We start from the raw sequence: 21,273 nt of genomic DNA on the forward strand, positions 1-21,273 counted from the left end.
TTGAATGTTGACCTGGCTGACAAATGATATCGACTTCTCATTTGGTTGGAAGCAAGGCATTTCATTAAGTACTAACAGTTAATGATTTGAATAATTGGCCTGAGAGAGGGAAACAGATCAGTGTTGATATACAGAGAAACGCACTGGTGCTAGCCCTGTAAAAATGCCAGCAAATAAAGCAAGTCTTAGAGAAAAAGTTTGTCCTAGGAAAGCCGTGAGGAAGGTTCCTAGGTAACAGAAAATTTCCCTCTCTGTTTGTAACATGAAAATATTTTGGAATATTCTGAACATTTTACTTTTTAAATTTCCAATTTTGTCCAAACAGACAGGTCTGGGAATAATGTCAGGAAATCCCAGCACTGTCATGAATGTTCTCTTCCTCTTCTTTAACTAGCTGTGGCTGTAACTCACATCAGAGGAGTTGTAAAACTTGAACTAAAACTATGTGAGAAAATAAATGACTAGAAGTGAAAGTGGTAGATAATACTGCCAGGTTACCACCAGTAGTTAGTATGACTCCTACCATAAAAATAGTTCTGCCCCAGTATCAAGGCTTTATCCCTGCAGGTTTTGTTCTACTGTAAAACTGAAGTTGTGCAGGCTCACACGTAGGCTTGTCCATTGCATGACCTGCACTCACTTGATTTTCATTCTCCTGCAGAATTTCCCAAAGATGTCTCATGCCACAGTGTGATCCGCATGCCAGAAAGGTCACTGTGCTGCTGGCCATCCTTGGCCTCCAAGCTCTAAAGAGAAACTGGAGGTGAGCATGGAAGTGCCTGGTCCAGAGCAAGGTGCTGTACAAGGGGATAGCTTCAGCGAGCTGCTCCTTATTTATGGAGTGCCACATCTGGTTATAAACTGAGAAATGCCACTGGTGAGAAAACACAGGTCACCAGCTGAGATTGTACCTACCATCAAAACCTGCCACAGACCACTTCTTACCATTAATGATACCACTGTTACACGGATAAAGCAAAGTAGACCTTTCATGGGCTTGAGCTGTGCTAGCTAACCAACGCTTAGCTTCCGACCCTTCATTATTACACAGTTATTAGACACAGATAAAATCTCTGGAGCAATCACCACAGAGAACCCAGGGCTGCAAGCAGAATAACTTTCTCATTTTATGCAGTCCCTCTACATGACAGCTGAGGTGTACCAGAGGAAAAATGGGATAAGCTTCACTATCAGTAGCTGTTCTGTACTTCTCTTATGTCTAGCAAATTCCTACTTCCAAAACTCACAGACGACTGCCTTTTATTAGTGATATCCTTGTGTAGTTACGTGCCAAGAGGCACTCTGGATAACTGAGACCCGTAACAATCTCTGAGTGATTTCCTGCATGAATGACTTTGTGTAATTTATTGCAGTGGCATTGACATTGCTAAGAACCGGTCAGGATATTCACAAGTTTTCCTTCTCCATGTTGAACACTTGCATACTCAGCAGTGAACATCAATTTTGCTATAACATCACATTTTAGAATGTTCATCATATTACAAAATGTAATACTATGCTTATAAGAATTCCTTAACCTATATTTTTCAGTTTAGTTTATAATTCTTTTTAATGTTTTAATATTATTGTTTCACAGTCTATGCATACCTAGAAATATACATCTGAAGAACACTTATATTCCTTTAATCTGCCAAGCATAAAAAGTTGATTTAAAAAATCCTGTTTATCACAGTCCAAAAAGTCTTATCAATCATTAAATCTTTCCAAATCTCTCTGCTTTACAATGCAACCAACAGAGTTCAAGTTATAACTCTATTAAATTGGAGGATATAATTCTTGTGAAAAAGGTTATTAACTAAGGCAATTTATTTTGGAACCTAAGAAGTAACCAATTTCTCTGTGAGTAGCTATAAACATAGGTTTTCAGACTGTGTAAAAGGACAGTCAGTTTGGAATCACTAAAAAAAAGCAGGTTCAGCTTCGCTGTGTTGTTCTGCAGTGGATTTCTCTCTTTCTTTCCACACAGAGGAAAGCCTGGTGTTTCTGTGCATGGTGAGAGGACAGACTAACAAAGCACATAGGTGTGCACATGGATTTTCCACTAAAATAGTGAACAAAGTTCCCCAGCCTCCTCTTTTCCAAAAGCTGCCTGATTTTTTTCTTTATGCAACTCACTGTCCTTCTCAGATTGTACCTCAGGAAAGCTTGTGCCATCTTTCATACAAGCACTTGCACAGGTGTGCAAGTCTTCTGCACTTTACCAGCCCTCCTGTAGCTGCTGTTGCTCCAGGGGTTTCTCCTCCTCCAAGTCTCTCTGCAACTCTTCTACCTGTGGTACTTCGTTTCCTCCACACCCCTGCTCTCGACTTTGTTATTTATCACCTGGAGAAATGTTCATCACCATTGATGAACAGCAATTGTCTCCTGACCAGTAAGAAGGAGCAGGTAATTTTCCATTAACTGGACCCCACTTTGAACAGTGCTCACGTTTCCAGCACCAAAGACACCACCAGCTCCCAGGGTAGACTCGGAATCGTATGACAAACTGCAACTAACTTAAAAAAACTCCTCCTCAAGCAAAGTTTTAGCATCTTCTATTTACTACACAGATATTAATCTTTAAGATGCTTTTTTGCTCAGAGAGATTTAAGGACTCAGCTTTCTGGCATAGCTGGATACCATTAAAGAGGGGCTATTTACAAAAAAACATTCAGGCAGCCAGGGCTCATATTTAGTGAGGCTCACCACAGAGAAAACTCAGTGTTTGGAGTAACGTGTGATTTCAGCTACTTAGGTTGTTTTCTGTGTCCTGTTCTGTAGCGTATTTTTGTTTGGTTGTGATATTTTATTTTATATTCCAGCATAGTCAGAGCTAACAATACCCATCTTTTATTCCATGCTGTCCTTTGCAATTTCAGCTTTAATTCTGAAACTTTGGCTTACAAGCTTTGAGAGAGATAAAGAAAAGAGTCTCTAAGATCAAAGAGGTGGTAGCAGATGAAAGAAAACTGGAGAAGGCCTTTAGGGATTAACAAGGAGTCTTGAGGAAAAGGCACCAAAGATCCAGTCATTCACCACCAAACTGTGGAGAAAAATCTTCTCTGTGAAAAAAGCAGAATTATATGATTGCTGTTATTTAGGCAAAAGCTGAATTTCTGATGGTGGTGTGAGTGAGAGAGAGAATACCTAGGAAGAAAAATTGGTTTTGCCATTATCCTAGAGTGAAAAAACAGAAATAGTAGTGACCCTATGTTAGAGGATTCATTATTTCTAACTCTCTTGAGACAAAATGTAAAATAGTTCCCGTTTTTCGTTCACCCCTGTGATCTGAGGCATAGGCAATGAGCTTCCTTTTCCAATACTTTCAGGCTGTGCTCAGAAAAGTTAATGTTTCTGTAAGAAATCAGTAGAGTCGCGTGATCAAACATTCCACTTAAGTATGAAGTGCTGCAAATACATAAGAATAAGAGAATGCTGACCTGCAAAAAAATCATCTTTCCCAACAGTACATTTAGATAATGACCACATGAAGATCCTAATATGGAGCCTACATTTAACGGAAATTCTTCCTGCTGAATTTAGTTAGCTTTTGTACAGGCCATGGAAGAGGAATAAATAACTGCTACCAAATTCTAGGTCATTATTGCATCCTTCTCTGACATATAATTAGAGAAACTACCCACAGGAGTCAATGGCAATAACCTGCTCTGCCTTGTTGGAAATGTGGAGTCTAACAACCTTGCCACGCGGCAGCTGAGAGCATCCTTCAACTCACTGAATGCACCCAGCCAATAAAGGCTGATAAGAGCTAAAATTGGCTTACATTGCATCAATGTCTTTAACTGTCTTAAACAGTTTACATTTATGTTCATTCTCTCCTTGAACCACCTCAGAATTTTAATGTCTGGATGACTCAGTTACATTTTAAAATATAAGTTAGTTTGTGCAATTAAGGACTCTTTCCAAACAGTGAATGCATTCAAAGTATTCAGCCTACCTAAAAAAACATAGCTACTATTTTTAAGTGTTCTTAATTATTTGTTATGTTCAGTGCCCTGTGACCCTTGTGAAGGGTATATGAATAATTCATTGTTACATATGCCTTGAATCACGGAAAATATTTTACTTATTTTATTCTGTCTAGCTCTAATAATTAACTGTTATCTGTAGCTCGCAGTCAGGACATTCAAGGCAGGGAGCTTTACCAAAGTCGGTAAGTGAAGTATTTTATAGAAAACTGCCCTGAAACAAGCCGAGCCTGCCTTGTCAAAGTCAGACTTGGGTATGTGAAAAGGTCCAGCCAGGGCCAGGATGTTCTGCTAAGTCGGATGAGAAAATGACAGGAGGGAGTTATAGTGACACTGCCTAACACTTTGTCGAGCTTGATAAGGAAGGGGCGAGCGGAGGACTGTTGGATTAGGAGGATCAGAAAATCTAAAGGCATCTTTGGCTAAGAGTATGAACAGGTTGGCGATTGGGAGACTTGCAGACACTGAAGATGAGATTGGTTACTCCTTGCTCAGCTACAGACTTGGTGGAGATACGGGGAAGTTGCCCTGTCTCAGTCCCTGCAGCTCAGGTAGCTTCTCTCCTTGGTTCTCCTTTGCTTCAGAGGGAATCAGGAAAGACTTAGGCTTAGTATCTGCAGGCACATTACAGCTTCCGGAAGGGCTGAGGAAAGCTAAGGTTTATGGTAGGGTGAATTTCTCATGTTTCTGGAGTGCACTAGGATTTTTTTCATACCTATCCACGGCCCTAGGATGCTGTAAAAGCTTTGTGTCACCCTGCTGCATGTCTCTAAACGCTCTGGAAATTGCTGACACAGCATCTCACAGGGTCCAGTTCTACCACATCTTGTAAAGTCCATGTGTAACTGGTGTGGGAAAGTCCCCTGAAGCCCTAAGCTTTTGAAAAATGGATGAGATTTACTACCACAAATGTCATCACAACCAGCTATTTATCAAAGCAAAGTGCATTGCACACTGGAAAGGCAACACGCTACAGTATTTGCCTTCACTGGACACTCTGCGATAAGAAAACACCCTAGCAAAAATCAAACGGTTTTAGAAATTATTTAAAGGAAATAATAAAGCGATCCAAAATATAGTCTTCTTGGGTTATTAAATTATAGTAAAAACATTAGTCCTGCACAGATCATTATTTTATCATTAGCTTAATGTCATCGGTTAATGACGACTCTCAAGAAACGTTCATGCAGCTGTCGTATACGGTTTGTTAGGCTACGCACACCCATGGATAACAGATGCAATTATAATGCTGCCAAAGTCATCATCTTTGCAACAAAAGAAGAGTGTCTACCAGTGCTCCAACAGCATGGGGTTTTGGTGGTGGAAAACAGTTTTAATTCTACCCTTCTGGGTGTTTGTTTCCCACTAGCCCTAATTTTGCCCATAGCATCAAGATCGGAAGCTTTCTGTTGTAAACAATTTGCTCTTCTTGCAATACCACCCCCTCCTCCTTCCACATTTCAGGAAGGTGTATGTTTAACATATGTCACTGATAAGGAGGAAACAAAATGGTCTGAAAAGAAATAAGTAGGTAAATTATGATAGCCCTCTAGCAAATTTATCATGCTAATGTTTTGGGGATATTTTTTTTCACTTTGTAACCTCCTGGGACTACAATTTATTTCAATAGCAGCTGTATCATTTCTGCGGAATAAAGCTTTAGCATCTATCTACCAATACTATATGTTTTAGCAAAGAATTAAGTCATAGTTTAATCTTATTACATTTTATTATAGGAAGGTTAAGACTCATAGAGAAAAAGATAGGAATTAATTAAGCAGAGCTGTTTGTATTTGCTCCTTGGGACTGCTTCGGTAGATAGAGCTCCTTTCATTATTTAAAGAAAGGGTAATCCCAATGAACTGGTTAACATTTACTCATTAATAGCACAGTATAGCACTGCTACGGTGTACCTGGAAAATACTGTACATTAGCTGCATCTTCTACGTGTCTGCAATCATTGCAGGCACCATGAAGTCCCTTGAGGCAGACTGTGCAAAGAAATGTCAGCTGTAGTAAATCCTCCTGGCCACCCCCGCCTCCCTGCCCACCCCATGAATTTCTGCCTTGCCAGTAGAATAAAAAAAAAATGCTTAAGCATAAGAAAAGTTGCAACTCAGTCTGAATCGTTTCAGAAATCTAAATCTGCTGTTTGGCTTTCAAAATGGACTTCTCTTGAACATCCAAATTGAGATGAAATTACAACAGATAGAAATTCAAGATATGTGTACATCACCCGTGGGTTTTAGCCAGTATTTTGAATGATATTTTCACTTGTTAATCTTTTTTCTGTTGTTGTCCCTTCTGCCAAGAAGTTCATGATTTTGCATTCATGTTTATGGATGGTGTCCTACAAATACATCATTCTACCTTTAAAAGCACGTGCAAATATTTTCAGAATATGAGTTTCCTGGAGACCATTTAGGACCTGCTGGACATCATGGAATGAAATTAGAGGTTTGAAATTCATACTCTTTAAATGGTGACTCAGAACAATTTACATATAAAAATTGAATCCTTGATGACTCTTTAGCAAAAAAAAAACCCTAGCATTAGACAATCTGAGTGTGTGTTGTCTTCAGCTTGTTGAGACTTCTCCCATCTCTACCAGTGCTTCCAGCACAAAGCTGAGACAGGACAGAGCAGAGAAGCTCACAAGGTCACTGGCCAGATTGTCAATGCAGTACCTTTCAGAAGGAACAGATTGATTTTTCAAAACTCCACGCAGTTTAATAAAGAAGCCTGTGCTGCTTGGGGATGTACAGATGGTCTTTTGCTGCAAGGTTACGAAGCATTTCTAGAGAATGTAAAGATTTATTTCCACATTATTGCTGATCTATTATAAAACAAAATGCTGGGTTTTTGGAGCTGTTAGTTTAGAGAGCTGTTTCTTGAACCGTGCCATGTATTTACAGGAGAGGAAACAGAGATGGGGGCTTCATATGCCCACCCCAAGGCAGAGTGTGTGTTAGTATTCATAAATAATTCATCAGCACCACCTCTTCCTCCTGCATTCCCTCTTTGCTTGGACCTCGAGTAAGAGAGACTGTCGGCTGTCACTGTTACCTGTGCCATTGCCTTTTCGATATTTTCTGCCCTCAGTGCAGGAGTGGGGTCCTGGAGAGTGAGGCCACTGGTTGCTTTGACCATCAGAAGTGGCAGAAGACAAACTGCAGAGGCAGCCAGCCTAGAGTGGTCATCATTCATCCTACCTACTGACTGCGAATCTGTGGCCTGGCAGTGACAGAGAGGGGATCTCAGCCAGCTCACCTGAACTACTCTCTGTCTCTCTCAGATAATGTCCTGAGACCTTCAGCAGTTCATATCACAAAAAAAAAAAAAAAGGATTTTTATTGGAATCCTTTTTCCCTAATATTCTTCTTAATTTAAATTGTTGGATTTCATGTCTTTAATGACACGCGTGCCACATGGCCAGGACTACAGAATCATGCTGTCCAGATTGGCAGATGCCTCTCATAATTAACCCAGTTTTCAGCCAAAGAAGGAAGCCAGTATTTTTCAGATTTGTGTAGTGGAGACCTATAAATACACACCATGTGAGGAAGGTCTGTTTTCCAAAGGCACTAAACAAACTCAGTAACTTTTAATGCAAGGGGAAAAATCGGGTCCTCTGAAGTCAGGAATCGGGTGTGGATTTGAGCTCTTAAGTGGGCAAACCAGCCCAAACAGCCGGTGTTTCAGTCAGTAGCAAAGGGCAGAGGAAAAGATAACATAGGAACAAAATCAGTGTCAGGGCTGACAGTCCTGAGCTGTTCAAAATTATAAAGTCTTCCAGGAGACCTTTGTTGAAATGAAAAGCAGCAGTTCTGAACACACTTTCTTCCCCAAAATTTTCAGTTCAGCAAGTTTCAAGGACTAAGAACTAAGATGGTGTTATAAACTTTATGCTTGATTTTGTTTGAAAACCACAACAACAACAAAGCACTGTGCACCAGCTGAATTTCTATTAGCATATTAAAACAAACTTGATGAGCTACAGCAATGTATTTTGATTTAGGTCAATTTATTTTCTTAACCAAAATTCTGCATTCTATCAACAATGTCTCTGAGTGGATTTTTATTGGGAGATTGCAATTGGGGAACAGCTACTCCTCAGGAATAGTAATAAATGCAAACGCAGTGCAAAACACCTCCAAGAATCTTGAAATGAGTTAGTTTTCTCAGAAGATTAAAATCTGCAGTAGGAATCTTGTCTTTATTTATTGTTTTGGAGGCGTTTCAGACCATCATGTGTAAGAGAAGGGGCTTGCAAGGTTTTGGTGCTAGCTGTTGGCAGTTCTTTCTATAGTTTATTCCTCAATGTAATAAAATTTCAGCAGTCTGAGGAGGGAACCGGGTTCTTGGAAGGAAACTGGGATGTTTCAGCTGAATTTGCCAGATGGACATGTTGAGTTGTTTTTCAGCTCTGTGGTGAAAGTTAAAATATTTTGCTACAACACAAGTGAAGATAATGGCAGTGTTAAAGGACATCTTAATACACCAATCTGTAACATAGAGTAAAGATCAGGATTTGAGCAAGGCTTATCTAAAAATAAAATCCAGTTGATGTCTAACCTCATTGCAGGTGTTTAAGAAATGACAAATGCAAACATCAGTGTACAGACTGCCATTTCACAGGAGCTTCTTTTAGGCAAATAAAGAAGCTTGGGAACATTTGGAAAGGAAAAGGAAAACTTCCTTTCTCTTCCAGACAAGGGGTGAATGGTACAAGTTTCTGCTGTACCTCACAACAGTGAGAAATTCAGGTTGTTATCTATAGAAGGTGAGAAGGTTGGCTATAGTCCTCTGCGTTAGCACCGTGAGCTCTGCCTGCAGAGAAGAGGATGCAGGCGGGGAGGATGCCTCACTGAGCAAATGTCCTTGAAAGGGATTTTCTTTCTAGGCAAAAAAAAAAAAAAAAAAGTGTTTTTAAAGATATCCTGAGCTTCCTAAGCTTGTGTTTCTTAAAGCTCTCCAGTACTGCCTAGTGGCCCCTAACTGAGACGGCAATAAACACTCCTACTTGAAGACGGTCACAACCCTGAGAGTGCCGTTTGCCTGGCAGAGTGGGGCATTTGCAGCCACTTTCTGAAGTGAAAATGCAATGAGTGACTTCTGGGCAAACAGACTGTAATTAATATCAGCGTCAGGTCTGGGGCAGGACCCTTCACTCTCCTTCTGGCTTTGAGAGAATGATTTAACGTGATTTAGCAAGAGTGTTCATCTGTGTGAGGTGTCGGTCAGGTTCATGAGAGGCTGTGCTCCAGAAAAATTGGTTTTTGCTTTTTGCATGTGCTGGAATCTTAAACTCAGCATCCCTCAAATCTGAGCAATTTCTGTCTACCAAAAACACAACTGTCATTTCTCTTTTCCACTTTCACAATAATCAGCTATTTTGCACTTCACATATGACTCAGCATAGCTGCATTCATTTCAGTAGAGGAGCATCATTTTACACCATGTAAGCACCAGTTCATCAAATTCTCTCTGGCCGAGATGTCTTATACAGTAATATTAATAATGAAACCGCAGGGTACCATTACAGTGAGCTGCAGGTTGTTTCATCTATCTGATCATTTTGGTGAGAAGACAGTAATTTCTTCCTACAATTCCATTTCTTTATGCTTTAGGGTTTGTAGAATTAAGGCAGTTTCTTTTACTGACAGTAAGAAGTTCTGTATTTTTTTCATGATAGATAGTATTATAATAAGTAATATGTTTTTGTCACTTTCCTTAAAAAATTATTGGCTTTATTAGTTAGAGAACCAAACTACTCGAAAAGCCTCTGGAATTCGCAATACATTACTAGACAGCCTGTCTATGATCTCCCCTTTGATTGCTTAATCCTTTCGATTACAGCTTTACCCTGTTGACCAGTTTAGATGCTTGCGTCATCCTGACAATATCATTGATTAATTCCTTCTGGCAAGCTGCTTACGGAAATACTATTTCAGTATTGGGCAACAGAAGGATAAGTATGAATGGGTCAACAAACGAATGCACATTTGCTGCACTGTGGATCAGGAGCCTGAGCTCCTCTGTCCCTGAAGTCCACAGAGACACCTGAGAACTGCCAGAGACCTGCCATTAGGTCAGTGATGACATTCCATTAGAAATCAGTATGTCACACTTTGGTTATTATCTTTTCTGCATCCCAGTAAATACATGAAATCATGCAAAGCCGATGAGAACGCAAAGTCATGCTTCATGCTGATTGCAACCTTCTTTTACAGCTAGACTAGAATTTTTTATTAAACCTAGTGCTTTTGCATATTTCTCAGATACAAAGTGAATTGTCAGAAGTTAGAAATTACTGGCATAATTTCTGATTTTTTTTTGAAACATAATGATAGATGTTTATCTAAATGTTCTATTTTTCAGCGTAATGAAATTGAGAAATTGGTTAAAATTAATCAAAGATACACTTTAATCCAGAGGGCAGCCTTTACTATTAGTGTTTTGGGCAATTTTGAGATGAGATTTTCTAAAATAGTTCATGCCCTGAAGGCTATCCTGGCTACTTTTCCATCATTTCAAAGAAATCTCTTTTCTGAGGCACTAAGGAGAGAGATGTTTAATTTGCATTCAAAATAAAGTCTGGAGTCTCCACTGTTCTGACTTGTGGCTATCCAGCCTTTAGCCCTAGTGCGAAGAAGTCCCATGGCTTGAGAGTGTGACAAAGAAGAACCCCTCATCCCTCATGAACCTCAAACATGAGCTAGGAACAGGAGAAATTCGGGGAATCTGCTACTTGCCCTTTAAACAAGCATCTACTTCAAACACTGGGTTAAAAGGGACATAAAGTTATCTATGGAACACAGAAAATTAATTAAAAAATCATAAATACAAAATTAAGATTTTGCAGCATGTGCTGTGAAATACATAAGTAGAATATATATTTAAACTCAACAAAAAGAAGAGACTTCTAATATCCAAACTTTTTAACTCTAAGGTACTAAGAAATAGTAACAGATGGCTAGTCCACAAAACAGGAGTTTTACCCAAATGATTTACACTGATTACACAGAAAAATGGTCAGCCACTCGCTGACTTTATGGGTAAAATATAGCAGGGGAAAAAACAGACATATTGGACCTAGGTTTTTAGAAACCTTTGATTTATCACTACTAGATGTGACTGAAATTTCATTCTGTAGTCCTTTCTCTGTTATTTTAATTTCTACTTTGCTTCCAGTTTCTGGTCAGTCTTTCACTATGCTTTGACTTTTGAAAAAGACCTACTATATAAAAATATGAGAGCAAGAAAGCATAAAAAAAGCCAAGTCAAGGCAGTTTCTTTTTTTTTTCTCAGCCATGAACTCACGGGAATACATTTTTAATACACTCAGATATGTTTGTTAATTAGAAGAAGCCATTGCCTTTGAGGACTCCAGGTGGTACAATCAAAATTCCAAACGTCTTCGAGTATTTCTTGACTGCTTTGAAAACATGTCCCTACAGTGACCAAATGGATCAAAATACATAAAAATAGAAAAGCTATAAGGAGGTTCAATTGTTTAATCAACAAGATGGATAGGAATTACAACTATATGAGCAATTTCCTTTGGAAGGGCTACAGTAAATATGGCAGTGTATTGCATGCAAATACGCTGACAAAAACCCCCTCCCTGTAAGAGACATCATCTCACTGGTGCAATCAGTTATCTTTATAAAGGCTGTAGGGTTGGTTTTTTTTTTTAATATATATATTGTTCTTTTCCAAAATTAAATCTACATTTTAAATCTTAACTCATGCCATCTTAGTAATTAGTTGCAGCATCTATCTGTGCCAGTCACTGCCATTATATTTTTTGTTAATTAAAACCAGTCACAGCAAGGGAAAATTAAAATGCTTCAAGGTTTCATACCAATTGCTGTTGTGGAAATTTGGAAGCTTTGTTGAAAAGGCAAATTTTTTCACTGAAACAATTAATTTGCTGCTGTTGTACTTCTTCAGCAGAATACCCAGGCTGAGGTTACTTAATATGATCAATGTTAGGATGTGGGCTGCGCTTCAGTAAGGCATGAGCAAATGAATCAAATCCTGGTTCCAGGCAGCATCCCTTCTGCCAGGAGAGTGACTGGCCAAACGGGCACGGCAAGAGCGCTCACATCCCAGTTCGTGCAAAACACCGGAAGACCTAGAACACCTTGACTGCTTTCGTGGGTCTTTTGCAACAATTTCTTCTCATTTCACCTACCTTCTTCATTGCTGTTAAGCAAGAAAAGAAGGGGTCAAATTCATCCTTGCAGTAAATCCACTGATGTGAGCTCACACTAGAAAATTTTGTTCTTTTCAAAGGCAAAATTATCAGAAGGAGTGAGAAGGTGGGGGGTGGGTCACATTAAGGCTTTGTAAAAGAGCCAGAATTCTCATACTGTATTAATGAGGATTTTCTTTTGACAGATGTGCTTGGTATCCCAGTAGCTGCAAGTGGTTTGAGTGTTACAAGTGCTTTTCCAGGAAATGCCTGGGTTACTTACAGCTAAACAGTGATTTTCAAAGAGTTGATATGAAATCCACAATGCATCAGTTAATGAGGAGTTTTTGCTGCGCAGCCTCCTGCTGTTTGTGAATTCTTTTATTTGAGGGAACACCGATAGGGCATCAAACTGGGCTGTAAGAGACTCGCATTTTTCCTAGCTGTGCCGCCAGTTTGCTGGATGACCTGGATGAGCCTCTTCATCTTCCTGTGAGACAGTTTTTCCTACAGCAAAAGAAGCATTATGACGCTTCTTTCCTTTAGGAGGTGTGTGGTGGGGAATGTTGAGTGCAGTACAACACAAAAGTTTTTTTATTTCAATTGTAAGAAGAGAAATCTTTTGTTTTTAAAGTAGATGTCCATCATCGATCCCTTCCTGTGAATGCCTCTGCCAGGCCACTAACACCAACGGACACCAGCAGCAAACCCTTACCAGGACTAATTGCCACCGCAGTTACTGCTTGACATCACGTGAGGAATCACAATTAACCAAAAGCAAACTTTTTGGTATCTGAGGTACCACCAGTTTTGACCAGTAAGGGCTTTCTTTCTGGAACTGGAAAACGCAGTGTACGGGTAGCATCATTTTTCTGTTCCTAATTCAGAGCTACTTACAAACCAACCCATAATTTTCCCAGCCCCCACATATTTGCTGGTATTTCGTGACCTATCTGCAATCTGACAGCGTCGCATGTTCCTAAAACTTGTTGTACAATAAGGTATCTCAGAGAGTGACTCACTCAATAGAACAGATATTTAAAAATTGCAAATCAGATTGTTTTCAACCTAATCAAAGATGCAAGAATGTATTTTGCCTGGTAGCCCTTCTGAGGACTGAGATGATCAACATGAAAACTGGGAAAAAAAAGGATGCTGTCTGTTAAGAATAATGTGGTTGTTCTTTTCACTGAACTTTGTAATGAAATGAGGAATGCACTTAATTATAGGATCCCAACGGTAATATCTGAAATAATCAGGCTTCTATTTAGTTGTCTTCTTATTCTGCCCTGCCACCATCCTTGTGTAATTTCTAATCTTGCTAAAATAATTGTTAAATTACTGTCCAATGTTTAATGCATAGATAAGGACATGCAGAGGGCTAGAAGAGTGTAAATATTCACAGTGCCAGCATAATTAGCCTCATCTGTTGCAAAAAAAATTACTTTATTTAGATGCATAACTAGTCCTTCCAAGTTTTAAAAACACGGAAAATAAAGCAAAACTTGAAGAAATGTGATATAATTTAGAGATATAATTTTAGAAAACATGGCTAAAGTTTTGTGGGGGTTTTTTTTTAACCGTAAATGAGCAATTATCCCTTAGTAAATTGCAGCACAATGGATTAGACATGCTTGTTGATACCACGTAAAAATCAAGCCCTTGATACTACTTGTTTATGTTACTTTACAAAGGACTATAAAACACATTATTATGTTTCAAAACTGGCTTTCTTCCTAAAAATTGTGCAAGAAATCATGACTGTTGGCCATGCAAACCATCTGCATCTATCCAATTTGTTGACTTTTACATGCCAATCAGCATTTCTACACCCTGGAAAGTCAGAGGACGTAACATCTGGAATTTAAGTCTTCGTACTTAAAACAATCTTGACAAATACCAAACCTTACAGATTTATCTTTGCCTAATTTTCATAGCACACTTTGTGTGCTCAACAACATTGTGTGCAGAGTGTGCATAGCAGTTTACTATATTCAGGCCAAATAAGAGGAGGATTAACTTGCAGTAGTATGCTCTCTCTTTCTGGAAGGCTTCTCCTCCTTTCCTGGAGATGGAGGGCAACCTACCTTGCTGTTCTTCCTCTGGGAGAGAGAAAGCAACTCTTGTTCTACTGAAGAGACAATGGAGAAAATGGTCTTCGCACCCGAGCTCTCTGAAGTGGAAACCTCAGCACCCATTGGTGGGTAAGCAAGCAGTGAGAGGTTGATTGCTAGGGACAGGAGGATTGTGGCTTCCACCAGGCTGAAAACGACCTAGCAAGGACTATCAGTATTATATTTGATATAACAAAAAAGGTTTATTATTATAAAGCTTTAAAAAGCCAGAATACTTATATTTATGAAGCAAAAGAAACTTATAATGTGCTTTTAACCTGTCCAAATGCAAGCCAGAATTTTCAAGTAGTACTTACTAAATTTCAGAGATATATTTTACAAAAAGTTAGAAAGTTAGATATAGGAACTTGTGGGTTCATTTGAGAAATTATTTGTTAACAGACTAAACATTTTTTGGTATCAAAATCAAGAATGCTTTGTAAATATCACCACTCTGACTTCAAATCTCCTTTGGTTTCAATATTGTATAACTCATGCTAAATATTTAATTTTTTGTATGTTTTCTGCTCTGAAGCTTACATGTCTGGGCTGTGATTCAGATGGATCACTCTGTCTTCAAATCAGAGATATTTTATTTAGACTTCTGTGGAGAATAGGGAGCTAGAGAACTGTTTTATTATTGACAACTCATCTACGATAATCCACTACACGAAAACCATCTGTATTCCCCGCTGTGCAAAATGTGGCAAAGAGAGACAAAAAGGAGGAACGTGAAAATATAAGCATGAAGATGTAACAGAACTGATAAGCAGGGAGAAGGTGCTTTGGGCTCACAGTTTTAGATCTGTTGATCCTGAAAGTGAAAAAGTGGCTGTTTAATTTGTATTAAAACTGAACGTGAGATCTTTTCTTCTCATAGAAGAAATTCCAAAATTGCTCAAAGAAACAGTTTGCAGGGGGACAGGGAATAAAATAAAGGAAGCCTTGCAAGAGTAACTGAGGACTTAGCCTGTGAAAACTGTGTTTACCACAGACTCATGTTTCTCCTGTTTTGGTAGCAGCTGAAATCTTAGTCACAGTGATCAGCATTGCTTCATTGTTTTCTTGCAGTCCTCCATCTTTTGAATTTCCCTGTTCTCTCTTGTCTAACACTTCAGCAACTTCTTAGGTGTTCGGGTTGCGGAGCTAGGCTTGTTGAGCTCCAAGTGCAAAGTTCTAAACACAGGCCACAACATCAGCTCTTTTGGTAATAAAATGATGACTGAAGGGAAATGTTAGGCTACAGGGAACTAGCTCCCCATTGAAATGAGAATGATAGCATCCTCGGCAGAGACAGCATAAGTGTTTCTCCAGATTAGTGCATCATATCCTTATTCTGATACTGCAATAATCTGCTTTTTACTTTGTTAAAAAAATCATATAACTGATCTTTGCTTAAAATAGGGTTGATGCCATTTGTGTGTCTAGGAGCACATTCAGAGAGAAATGCAGGCCTTTGACTTTGAAGAGTTTGGGCACTCCACGAATCCCAAACAACATCATGTGAAGACTTGTCATCCAGGACTGAAGAGAACCGGTCATCTTCCCACAGTATGTAGCAGGCACTAGCGTTCTGACATGCGTGTCATTTATTTTAATGTATCAAAATTTGCTTAGATTGTTGATAATAGATAACAATGTGTGATAGAATATGAACAGATTTTTTTTTTTTTCATTTGAATGCTCTCCAGATTGGTGCTTCTCAAACCCACTGAGCTTCCTTTCTTTCATGCTTTGTACACATTGTCAAAGAGAAGGGACTGAGGTAATCTCTGCTTCTTAAAAGTATGTGAGAAACGGTTCACGTGTTAAGCGTTGCATCACAGGCAGCATGCAGAAACGTAATTCTCTCCATTGCTACCACAAGCAGCCACCTTTTGTTATATTCACTGCACATTAAAGTTTTGAAGCTGGGAACTTTGATGACATCAGATATTGTGCTTTCAGTTCAGAGAAGCAAGCCTTGAAACTCGCTGGCTTTTCCCAAAGCGAGTTCAAGAAATACTCTTCTTCCAACAACCATCAAGAGCACTAACAGTCTTAGAAGTAATTTCTCCCTTACTGAAACCCTCAAGTACACTGGCTCCACGTGGTCATCAGAACATATCAAATGATATCCGTTAAGAATTAAGGAACAGATAGCCCTTAAACTATAGTAATTTTGGCAGTAGTTATTTCCAACGACTTCCTTCTCAAGGGAAGACAAATATACAACATGTCCTTAGAAAAAGACCATTCTTGCTTCCCATATTTGAGATATTGTGAAAATCCCATTGTAAAGAATCTGGGGAATTTTAGCATAACGAAGTATTGAAATATTTTATCTAAGCTTGCCAGGTTTGGTAAAGTTTGCAGACAAATGTATCACAAAGTGAAATGAAAACTGACATAAATGATCTGTGTATGCGTTGAATTAGGGAAAATATTCCCTTACTCCACAGAGGAAGAGAAACAGTTTTGCTTTGTCTTCAAGCTACTGTCAGCACTTTCACAATTTGGGAAAACCAACTGGAAGCTGGATGGGCAGGCTCCAGCGGTAGTGACCTGCAGAGTGGGATGCTCCTTGGTGCCAGCCCAAGTGTGCAGCACAGAGAGTGCTTTCTCTAGGAGGTAGATACAGAATTTATCAATACGGAAGCAAAAGTTCAGCTGTAATTTTAATGGAAAGAAGTACTTTCATTATCACTCAGCACTGTCAGATTTGAAGATTCGGCTGAGAGTGAAATTTGTTACTGTTTTATAGGAAAAGAAATGGTTACATATAACAGTATTTGGAAAAAAAAGGTTTCTTACTCTCCCAATTTATGTCTCATTAAGAATGTCACTCATGAAGTATATTACTGTAAATATGGCCCGAGAGCTATAAAAGGGCTCTCAGCACTTTTGGAATTTCTGCTATGAGAAGATCTGATACTAAGTTTTAATACAAATTAAACAGACACTTTTTCACTTTCAAGATCAACAGCTTTTTACTGACTTTGAACTGAATACATTCCTTCCTCTCTGATCTCACGGGAGTCCTACTTTGGAGAGGAGAAACAACAGAAAACTGAAATTCTCCCCAGTATTTGCATTACAGGAACATAGCAACTCCTTTATGGCAGAGATTCAAGGCGACAATCTGAAAATGTTTTGCAAGAAAGAGACAGAGGTACATTTTCGCAAGTAACAAAATCACAGTTAATGCCGTAGATTTTAAATTCCCCACTCACACAGCACTCTGGAAAAATCTGACTTCTTAAATTACCTTATGCAGTGTTGCTTTTAAAGGTTATTTCCACATAAGTTTGTCTTGAAAAAGCAGTTTTCAGATGCTTCCAAATATTACTTTTGTAAAGAAATCACAACACATTTGTGCACTCCTGTATAAATTGCCCTGTAAATTTATGTTCCCGCATACATTTCTTACCTTTCCTCTATGACCCTACAATGTATGAAGTTAGAAAAAAATACAAATTCTCAAGTAGTTCATATTTTCTGAACTTCTTCAATGCTGATTGGGTCATTTCAGGCAAGCTTAATGACGTGTGGAAGAACACTGTGTATCCTTGCAGAAGTCCTAGATTTCCGAGGTTTCTTAGTCTGGCATTTCATCATAATTCCCACTTGAACAGAGATCATATTTCTGAGGCATGAGATGTCTTCAGCTGATAAAACTCCTGAAAAGAATTTAATGCCAGCCTCTAAAGGCCTGGGGGTTTTTTCGGTTGGTGTGTGTGTGTGTGTGTGTGTGTGGTCTTGTTTTTTTATTTTTTTTTTTGTTGTTGTTGTTGGTTGTTTTTTTTTTTTAAATCTGCCTTTGTTTTTCTTCTATGCTGAAGAGAGAAAAGTCAGAAATTGAAAGGTAAATGAAATCAGGTATGGAAATATTGTCACAGTGTGGAGAGCCTTAAAGTCAATTTATCATATGGCTGAAGCCAGTCAAACTGTCGCTTGCATATATGAGAATGAACTAAAACAACAGCTATAATTATTTCCCTGACACCCACTGCGTGTTGGGAGAACAATTTTACATTTTAAAGGATCTTCTTTAAAGAAGAGAATGTGAACATTTTAGAAAATCACCAATAAAGCAAAGACACAGCTTTCTCTCCTACTTTCACTGAAGCGGAAAAAACAGATGAATACTGCTGATGCCACAGAATATAAACCAAGATATGCAGCTCAAACAGGACTGTGAAGGAATACATTTTATTCCTAGCTGGTGAGGCAGGGGTCTGATCTCTACTACAACATCAATATTTTTGTAAAATGGACTCTTCAGAGCATGATTTTCATCTATATGGATACATGGCATTTGTCCGTTAATAGATCCAATATTTTAGCCAAGTCATTTCCTACCCTGCAGACGTCTGTAAGAACAGGATACTTTATGTGTCAGATGTGATGGGTCTTGTGAGGATTTTTACTTTTACATTACCTTTTTCAGTGATCATAAAACTCACTTTGTCGGCACTATTTCAAAGTCAGAGCAAATAATTACTGTACTTAGGGGAAACATTTACATAAGCTCTTTAAAATCTGCAAGCTGAACAGTAACACATCGCCATAGAAAAAGTACTAAGATTCACTTGATTTATTTCAGTAGCTTAATGCCACATGAGAAAGCAGTTTAAAGTGTGAAAAACAGCCATGGCAGGAGCCAGCCTTATTGAAGAAAAAGCCCTTGTGACCTGCCTTCACTCCACTGACCACATATTTTTCCCTTTCCCATGGTTCCCAGACTCCAATCTAAACTAATTGCCATCAACTGCCACTTCTTTCCACTTCTCAAACATGTGATGTTTTTGCAGAGCTGCCTTTCTGCCGGCTCTGGGCAGTCTGTCCCACAGACAGACACGTTCCACTCTGACGAGGTGGAGGCCATCCAAGCCACACAGCTTCCCGTAGCCAGCAACCCACGCTCCTGTGCTGTTCACCATGCTGATTTCCTTTCAAAGCCTTTTCCAGAGTTGTCTTTCACCCTTTAAGCAAACCTCAAAGGATATTTGCTATTTCTTCCTCCAGGATGCACCACTGTCATTCCCCTGCACGCCCAAGAGCCACAAATCTGGATATTTTGTTCTGCTACCAATAAACAGATTGCACAGATAATAATTTTGTTCTGCCAGACTGCTGCATGATTTTCTAATTCTTCCAGGCTGGTTCCTGGGTGACCATTCTTTGCTTTATTTAAACTGGAAAGGTGACAAATCCCAAATTAAGTTGACCAGGAACTCTGGTGCACTTTACACCCTGTGTTCCAAAAACTGCATCTTTTCTTCCTGCCTGTGATCAATTTATAATTACTCCAGAGGAAAAAGAAATCACAGCACAGCTAGAGAGAAGTCATAGGGCATCAATGTGCCAAGAAAGAAAGAAAAAAAATCTTTGTGCATCATATTTCCAGAATTTTCCTGGAACTTCTACTTTTTGTTTCTGTTTACCCGCAAGACTTTGGTCCTCCACCTAATATATATCAGTACATCAAAGAGATCACAGCATTTGCCAGGATGTTTTTTTTTCAAAAAAAGAGCAGTAAGGTTCACTAAAGAAACCCAATCCTACAGCAAAACATTGTCTAACACTCTTATAAGTTATTTTATTAGGAAAAAATCAGCAATTACAAAGCTGCTACTGAGATTGAATATGTAATGCCCTATCAGAACCTATTACCTAAAGCTGCTGATACCTCCCAGAGGAAGCGGTGGGAATACATCCATAACCTGTAACAGCAGTGGGCATTCATAGTAGCAACTGAGAGCTGAGTAACTGCCGCGAGCACTGGAGACCCATCAAAGGCGGTGAATAAAATCTTACTTTAACATCACTGTCTGCTTGCTAATGTTGTTTGTGTTTAAACAGGGACTTTATCTTCCACAGGCCATTTTAGCCTTTTATTTGACTCTTTACATTCTGTTATCTTACCAAGCTTTAAGCATCCTCAGCTTCCCTTGAGCTTGTAAGAGGTTCAGAGGCTCAAAGCTCCACAGTACCCCTTAGTCACAACCCAGGCCAAACCACAGAACTTACATTTCGTTTTGTGGAGGAGAGACACTGGTGTGGGCATCATCATGGTTCAAGCGGCTGGTACGCTGGGATGTTTGTTTCCTTGCCCCATGCAGATTGCGCTGCCACATGTTGAATTACACACAGTTATTTTACATCATATTGAGATTTTCCATAGATGTCTTCCATCCAAACCCTTGAAGTGATGCCATACTTTGACATCAACGGCCAAACTTCACTGGACACTGCAATCCAGAAAAGTCACATTCCAAAGAATGTGACAACTCCTTAACGAAATTGTTAAACACTATGAAAAAAAAAAAGAATAATTGAAGGTTTATACGCTCATGAGAATAATTTGTGGGGTCTATCCAACCTAAATATTGATGTATAGGATATATTACATGCAGCAATTAACAACACTTTACTGGATTACTGTTGTTTCTGGACATTTGAATTTCTCAATATAATTTTAAAAAACTCACGCAACCCAAAACATTAATAACACAGATTAAAACGTTTCCCACCCATTTAATATGCAATATACATGAGGGCACTTTTATTTCTCAACATACACTTCAGTAAATTACTACATTCACATTTTCATTAGCTGTAGTCATGGAGTTGCAGATGGCTCTTAAAAATCAGTCTTTACTTCATTTTCCATGATTTTTTCATGAAGCATGTCCTCGTAGAGATTTCTTCTTCCTTAAACATTTATGTCATGGAACACCGACTTGTCAGAAATGCTGATTGATTTATCACTCTTGAGTATACTGCTTGTTTTACATAGGTTTCAAATCCTAACTTCACATCACTGCTGCTCTTATCCTATATCCTAGAGTAAAATGCAGTGATGCTGATAAATTGCTTATTAGCTACAAAAAAAATATTACTTTACGTACACAACAAAGGAAAGAGTAAACAAATGCTTTCTCAGATAACTAGGACATCTTCAAACGTCTGAAATACTCCAAGCTTC

This window comes from Chlamydotis macqueenii, chromosome 7 (assembly GCF_036417535.1).
Source record: "Chlamydotis macqueenii isolate bChlMac1 chromosome 7, bChlMac1.mat, whole genome shotgun sequence".
Taxonomy (NCBI): domain Eukaryota; kingdom Metazoa; phylum Chordata; class Aves; order Otidiformes; family Otididae; genus Chlamydotis; species Chlamydotis macqueenii.